Source organism: Myotis brandtii, unplaced genomic scaffold, assembly GCF_000412655.1.
Source record: "Myotis brandtii unplaced genomic scaffold, ASM41265v1 scaffold1007, whole genome shotgun sequence".
In the NCBI taxonomy this organism is placed as follows: Eukaryota; Metazoa; Chordata; class Mammalia; order Chiroptera; family Vespertilionidae; genus Myotis; species Myotis brandtii.
This window is the reverse complement of record NW_005353354.1, coordinates 60,781-68,797: the sequence shown is the minus strand read 5'-3', so window position 1 is coordinate 68,797 and position 8,017 is coordinate 60,781. Positions and strand designations below refer to the sequence as shown.

At 39.5% G+C, this 8,017-nt stretch overlaps 1 long non-coding RNA gene across 1 annotated transcript; it reads right to left on the bottom strand.

Moving 5' to 3' along the window:
* Positions 1 to 630: 630 nt before the first annotated feature.
* Positions 631 to 4,090, bottom strand: LOC106725090. The gene is made up of 3 exons (XR_001360966.1): positions 4,019 to 4,090; positions 3,092 to 3,373; positions 631 to 802 (listed from the first exon to the last, which is right to left on the bottom strand). It is a non-coding gene; the product is annotated as an uncharacterized LOC106725090 (long non-coding RNA).
* Positions 4,091 to 8,017: the final 3,927 nt, after the last annotated feature.

Sequence of the window (8,017 nt, the reverse complement as noted above, 5' to 3'; positions counted from 1 at the left end):
CTTGGTGCTAGGCCAGCTTTTATTCACAGAAACCACAAAACAGTTGGGTAACACACACAAAGTTACCCGGGATACAGACTCATACCTTGTAATTTTCTACTACAGTTTAATATTAGTACATACTGAAAAAACCACAGCAGGGAGACTTGCTCTGTTTGTCTAAGAAGCTGCAAGAGGAAGCATTGTGCTAGCCTTGGGGAGCTCGGTGTCACCTGACTGGAGCATGACCTTCTTCCTCATTCTATGTTAGCCAGTTGCCTTTATTTTATTTTACAAGAGGGGCTTAACTGTAACATGGACTAGATCCTCAGGTTGCCCTTGAGACAAATCACTCTCACATTATCAGCCTGTTTGGCTTGACAGAGCTTCAGCCTTTGTTTCATGGTTTGCACCTGAGTTCATAGGGGCCGATGGTCCAGTTTTTAAATCTACCCTTTACGACTGACAGCACCTTTCCCCAAGACTGCTGGTATGTCCTTGTATTGTCTCAGATCCCCCCAGTTCTATACAAACTGCTGAGGCCTGAAACCATTGCAGCTCCCAGACCTTGACTTTCATCCCCAGCCCATGCCTTTGCATGAAGAAAGCTGCCTGCAATGCACTTCTATTTGCTCCCATCCCTTACACTTACCCTTCAGAATTCGGAAGGCTGTCCTCTTGATGAGTGTTCTCTGTGCTCTTTAGGTGTGCTGATTAGCATAGCTTCCCACTCCACAGGGATTTTCCGAAATACGCTGCAGTCAAGCTCTTGTGTTACCTACAGCTGGAGTAATTGTGGGAAAAGGCTCCACCTGAAAAAAATCTTGAAACACGTGTGTTAAGTTTTGCAAAGCAAAATCACCATTCTGAACCTATGTTCACACACATGTGCACCTAAATTCACATTTGTGGGTGCGTCACCAAGAAACCCAATGAGACATGTTCAAGGCCAATGGTGCAGCTGCAGACAATTCGAGCAATTCCTACTTGCTCTCCAAAATTACTCAGACCAATATTCTGTGCAGTAAATATCTTTTTATAAAATGACATTTAAACTCTGCATGAAAATTTCAGAGAGCAATAAGATGTTCTGAAATTAATGAATCCATCAACTCAGGTGAAGTCTTCCAAAAACCTATCATGTCACAGAGCAATTAATTGGATCTTTTCAGAATTTAAGGTGTTGCTGCTGAATGCCAGAAATAATGGACAGTGCTGGCAATTTAGACACTTGTCTAAATCAAAGGGTAGTTGGCGCTCACAGCATTTATTATGGGTGCGGAAGCAATATCAGTACTTTTCTAGAGACAAGGAATTATTAGTATTGTACTTGTACAAGTAAAGAGAATCTGCTAACTCCACTGAACACATTCCTTTTCTTAGTATCCAGTAGGTTAATGTAGCTTAGCAAATAACCACATGTGGCCGCTGCTCACAGAATTTCCTAGTGTTTTCAGTCCTATCCATGTATATGTATCAGAAATCTGATTTTCTGGGCTCGGGTCTTCTAAATGTCAGGTCCATCCCAATGGTAAATTAAATACCTTAGAAAACGTATTTCCTCTCCCATGGTGCAGACGTTAATGGTCTTTCAGCAAAGGCCAAGACTCTATTTTTAATAGGAAAAAAAATCTATTTCCTCCAGAAATGAGTACCCGTGACTAAGACCATAGCTTTGGTGTTGGGTTTTAGTCCTTTTTCTGTTACTTTTGAGGAAGCACGAACAAGTCATTCAACTTCTCCAAGGTTTCATTTTCTTGTGTGAAAAGCAAGGTAAGCTTAGCTGTCTCATAATGATGATGTAGATGTTCAAAACAATAATTTATGTAGAGCTCTTAGCACAGTGCCAGGCACAAAATTCGTGCTGAGCAAGTGGTATCTACAATCAGATGAGCTCCTGCACAAATTAGTCTGGCAGTTCCCTAATAACTGAATTTATGAGTAAAGTTTTTTCCTAAATTAGAAACATCTAAACACCCTTTAAAAATAAATAGTGTTTCATTTTATTTAAAGCTATATGGAGAATACAGATGGATGGACAGCATTGCTGGCTTGATGTCCTCAAAGCAATATTGTTAAAGGTCAGATCAACTAAAAGGTAAGCTACACAAATTATTCCATGAGTCACTTCTCTATAATTTACATCTGCAGACCGTTTTTATGTATTTATGTCATTCCACTGTTAATTATTGAGCACTATTATGACACAACTAGGCACTGAAGAAAACATTCTAATTAGCTGTCATGTATTATGTGATTATATGCCGGCATGATTCTTAAGGATATTCATTCATTATTTTATTTAATTTCCACCCCAACATCCTGGCATGAGTCCATCTGATTTGAGAGCCCAATCCTTAATCACTGTGCCTCACTGAGTATCCTTTCCACTAACTCTGTTATGGGTTGGCTCAACAAGATAAACCACCGACTCAGAATTTAAATTTGAAAGCCTTTTATTAAGCTGGCCTGCTGACCACAGCCCGCACCTTCCCCCTCTGGGAGGTTTGCAGCATGTGGCAAAGACCAAGGGTGCAGTATTATCCTTTATAGCAAAACAGTGTTAAAAAAAAATACAAAGCATTTCATTAGAAGTTCACAAAAAGTTCATGAGAATGGAGGGGAGGTAAACAGAGTCACACCTGGCTGGATTTCATCATAACACATTGTTTTCTAAGACAATCTAGCAATTTTTCTCCCATGGTTCCTAACCCTAATATAATCCTTCTCCATATCCTGACACAATCCCTCTCCATACGTCAGTCCCCGCTCCCAGCACATTCAATTTCTCATGTCTCATTTCCTCCCCTTAGCACATTCTGTAACATTCTGTAACCCTTCCATGGCGCAGTCCCTCACCCTAGCACACTCACCGTCTGGGCCGGCATGGGGACAACTCCGCATGGGTATTTGGAGGCCCAGGGAACATCTTGAGTAGGAAAGTGAGCACCATAACTTTAAAGCATTCATACTCTCTCAGATCACTTCCAGCCTAAGAATCCTATTGGGAATCCCAACCCCAGGTTTTCTCTACTCCACACACCCAGGCTCCCTATTCTGGTTGAGTCACCTAATCCCAAGTAGCCCTGAGGGCTGGAGCCAGCATTCTCACCATTCTTGAGAGTGTGTCCTCTTGAATTTGTTTTCGGAATGTTCTGCTTTTTGACTCTCCTCAGTTGTCTTGGGTCAATCTCAGCTTTGAGACAGGCCATTCCTTTTCTGCCTCAAACTTTGTTTGGTGTATCTGGTTATTTTACCCTTTTTACTTAGAATTCCATTTCTACCTAATCCTGCAGGTTGGTGTCTGCATTTTGATTCTGTCCTAACCCTTGGCCATCTCTTCAATTAAAATAGAATTCATGTCTCCATTCTCCCCTAAGCAGCAAAGGTTAATCTATGAAACACAAAGAGAAAAGGAAGTATAAGAAAAGGGAAGCCTTGGATATTATGCATTATGTTTCGAATAGTGTTTCCTATACAATTCCTTTCCTCTCTCTTTTTCTCACTTCAGACCATTAAATGGGAGATTGCCCTAACCGGTTTGGCTCAGTGGATAGAGCATTGGCCTGTGGACTCAAGGGTCCCAGGTATGATTCCGGTCAAGGGCATGTACCTTAGTTGTGGGCCCATACCCATTGATCTTTCTAACTCTCTATCCCTCTCCCTTCCTCTCTGTAAAAAATCAATAAAATATATATTTTTAAAAATGTGAGGTTAAGGAGCAAAACTTTCTTTTACTCTCAGTTCTTAACTCCAGCTCACCCACAAGATCTGATATCTGAAGAATTTCAGATTATCTGATGTTTTCTTTCTGCTCCTAATCCTTCTTTTTTTCTTTTTCTTTTCTTTTAATAACCTTATCTCTAGACATTTACCTTCAGAACATTCTCTTTCATAGAAGCTATTTCTGCATCAACCAGTGGACCCTACTCTATTCTTTGATTTAGCTAAAATTTCAGTGTATTGATGTGTACAGTCTGTCTCTCTACTAGGCTAAAATTAACCCATAGAGCAAGGAGTAGTTAGAAACAGCACTTACCAAGCTTTACTAATTTTTGAAAGATTTTCTGAAAGAATATGACCTTTTAGAAGTTGAATTCTTCCCTGATAATTTTTTATACACAAGCCAGTAGCCATATGAAGTACTTTAAGTAACATGCTCTTCTCAAGCACTATAGGAATCAAGATCACAGAATTAAACAAATTACTACACTTTAAATAAAGATATTTAATTGAAAATACTATGTGCTGATTCTTTGAGTATCTTCTTATGATGCAAATATGCAAGGAGCTTAGTCTATGTGTTCTCATTTTTGGAAATCAGCTCTTTCTAATAGCCACGTAGTAACCGACTAAATAATAGAGTGAACATTTGTAATGGTTCCGTTTCCAGACAGGTTTCCTGACTGTGTACTTTTCTCAAAGCTTGCTCACAAATGACCCCTCTGGTGCAATAAGAGAAAATGATGGCCTCAGAGATGATCTGAGACTTTAATATGGGAGCAGTGACTATTTTCCAGAGGTCTCTTGATCCACCTTCACAATATTCCAGCATTCCAGCCAACAATAAGAGGATTCTAGAAGGGACCTCAGAGCCCTCTCTGTCCAAAATCCTCACTGAAAATTTGAGAAACACAGTTGCAAGGAGGGGAAGACAAAGTCACTTACTCAAAATAACATGTTACATGGAGGAAATAAAATGAAAATTCAAGTCTTCTAAGGCATTATAAAATTAAAGGCAACTGCTGTAATTAGCTAAATCATTGTGAATAAATAAACATGATGGTGTGCTTCATGTTCTTCATGAATACAAACTGGGTCTTGACCAATGGCGTGTGCTGGAAATAGCATTATGCCATTTCTTAACCTATTTTAAGAAGAATGGCAGCTGCTGCTTTGCCCTCTGGGAACCCTGACCAACAATGAAAGAAACCTTACTATCCCAACACCTCTGCCTGTTGAGAAATCCAAGCCACATGGAAAGGTGCTGTGCTGACTGGCCCTCTATCTCTATTTAATAACAGCCCAACTGAGCCCTCAGCCAATAGTTAGCTTCAACTTCCACCCCTGAAGTCCAGTTCATTTGATCCTTCATATGAATAAAGCTCCAGCCACTATCTGCATGAGAAACCCCACAGAAAAACCACATAAGTAAACCCAGTCAACTCACAGAACCAGGAGTAATAATAATAAACTGTCATTTTAAGCCTCTGACTTTAACAGAGCTAATTGTGCAGCAATAGGTAATCAGACGACCAGCTAATAAAGAAACCACTGAAACATTTTAAACAGGAGAGTGATAATAATTCAGCTCATAACTGAACATTTTGCATAGGTAGGGCCCCGGGAATCAGACTATTTAGAAAGTAGGAGGTAAACACTTTGTCCCCTGCTCTCATACACATTCTAGTTTATTTGAGGTTTGAGGGCTACTGGATGGAACTGAGTAACGTTCCTCCTCCCATATGATATGGTATTTATCACATAGATTCTGAAGATATCAGAGAGGGAGAGAGAGAAGAGCCAAAACCTTACACAGAACTTCTGAACCATGACTGATAAAGTACCAGGTTCCAACTCTGGTAGCAAACTATGAAGATAACATCAACAGTCCCCGCTTCCTGTTGCTCAGACTCTTATGCTTGCGTAATTCCATGTCATGCCAAATAGGGCTGACCCATGTAACCAATATGATGTTGCAGAAATGGCCATGCAACGGGTGAAGTTAGGTTTTAAATGACATTGCAGGTTTTGCCTTGCTCTCTCTTGGATTGCTCATGCTGGTCAAATTTGCTCTCCCCATGTCTGTATTACTTTATAGCAGTGGTTCTCAACCTGTGGGTCGCGACCCCTTTGGGGGTCAAATGATCCTTTCACGGGGTCGCCTAAGACCATCAGAAAACACCTATATAATTACATATTGTTTTTGATTCACTATGCTTGCTTGCGTAATTCCATGCCATGCCAGATAGGGCTGACCCACGTAATCAATATGATATTGCAGAAATAGCCATGCAACCAGTGAGGTTAAGTTTTAAATAAAATTGCAGCTTTTGCCTTGCTCTCTCTTGGATCGCTCATGCTGGTCAAATTTGCTTTCCCCATGTCTGTATTACTCTATAGTAAAAAGCCTTATGTATGGTCAAACAAAATTCTTTACCACATTGTTTATCCTCAGAAATCTGTTGCCTATTCTTGGTCCTCTGTTTTTCCCTCTGAATGTTTAAATTAGTTTATGAAATTATCAACAAAACCTTGTTTGTGTTCTAATTGCATGTCCATTGATCAACATCGTGGAAAGGAACAACTTTAGACTACTGACTCTCTCTTTAAAAACATAATAGCTTTCGCCATATATTTAGGTCTTCTTTATAGTTTAACATGTTCTTGTGAGAGTTTGACTATTTTTCATTAGCTATATTCTTAAGTACTTTATATTTTTCTTCCTTGGTAAAACTGGCATCTCTTAGAAACACTTTTTCTAAATCTGTTACTAGAATATAAAATTCAATTGGAATTGATATGTTGATACCATATTCTTCTTGCTTGCTAAATTCTCCCATTTATTCTAACAATTAATTTGGAGATTCTTTGAGTTTTATATGGTGAAACATACCATTTGCACATAGTCATAATTTCACTTACTCTCCTACCATGTCTAAATTTTCTGGTATTTTTTTCTAAGTGTACTTTCTACAACATAGTACACATATAGTTGAATAGAAGATATCTCTGACGGTGGGACACTTTTACCTTTCTGATTTTTAAGGAAATGTTTTTCATATTTTCCTTTTGAGTCTCTGTAGGCTTTTTTATTATGTTAAGGAATTACTCTTTTCTTCTTCTTTGGTAATACTTTTGTCATTCACTAATGGGTGTAGAAATTCACCAAATAATTTTTTTCCCTTTTACGATGATGATCATGTATTGTTCTCCTTTAATTTCTTAATGATTATACTAATAGTTTTTCATAACCCTTACATTTCTGAGGTCAACTCCTTTTTCTTTTCATTTATTATACACTTGGTGAATTTTATTTTAGTAGTATTTTTGTTCAGAAATTTCATACCTATGTTCTTGAGTCAGATTGGCTTTAAGATTCCTTTCTCAATTGTTGCTTCTCTATTTTCCTTTTTCCCAAATTCTTTCCCCAATATTTTATAACAAGCATTATCAGACAAGCCTGAAGGTTATAGAGATGAACCTCTCTGAGTCCATCACCAAACAACAGCAACCATCTTCTAATGGCCTCTCATTTCATCCACTTTTTTTTTTACCCCGAACACATTGGATTATTTTGAGGTAAATCCTTCACAATATAATTTATCTGTACGTACTTTATTATGTAGTTCTAAATTATAAGAAACTTTAAATAATATAATTACAATACCATAATCACACCTAAAAAGAATAGAAACCCTCAACATTTTCCAATGGTCCCTTGTAGTCAGTGTCTCACTGTGCAGTTGTGATTAGCTGGTTATTAATAACAGGGAAAGCGAAAGGGAGGCCAGACGTTCTCAGCGTGTCCCTTTGGGCAGCGTCACCAGGAAGTGCCAACTTCCCACCCCAGGCACTACCGGCCCATTTCCCACAATGACAGGGGAAGCGACTGGGCAACAGGGAGTGGAAGAATAAAGTTGGGGGACATAGGGAAGGTGCCTGTCATTCTAACCTGGAACAGAATCCACAGCAAACACAGAACAATGTGGGAATAGATGATCCCCAGACAGAGGAGCGAGCTCTTGTGTGGCTCTCTGCGGCTCCGGTTTTGCTCCTGCTTCCTTGCCTTAGCCCATGTTCCTAGAGGCCGCACAGCCCATGGCCATTGTGAGAGTAAACAAGTAATCTTTTCTGTCAAAGAAGGGAATGTGGGCAGCTGCCATTTTGGCCCATGTGACTTGCAGATCCCCTGGGGGCTGCCATTTTGCAATGGCAAAGGTCAACCCCACCCTTTCCCATTAAATTAGCCAATTGTGCAAGACTGTGAGCCTCAGCTCTGACCAATCAAGAGTGAGGGGCAGATGACGTGTTTCAA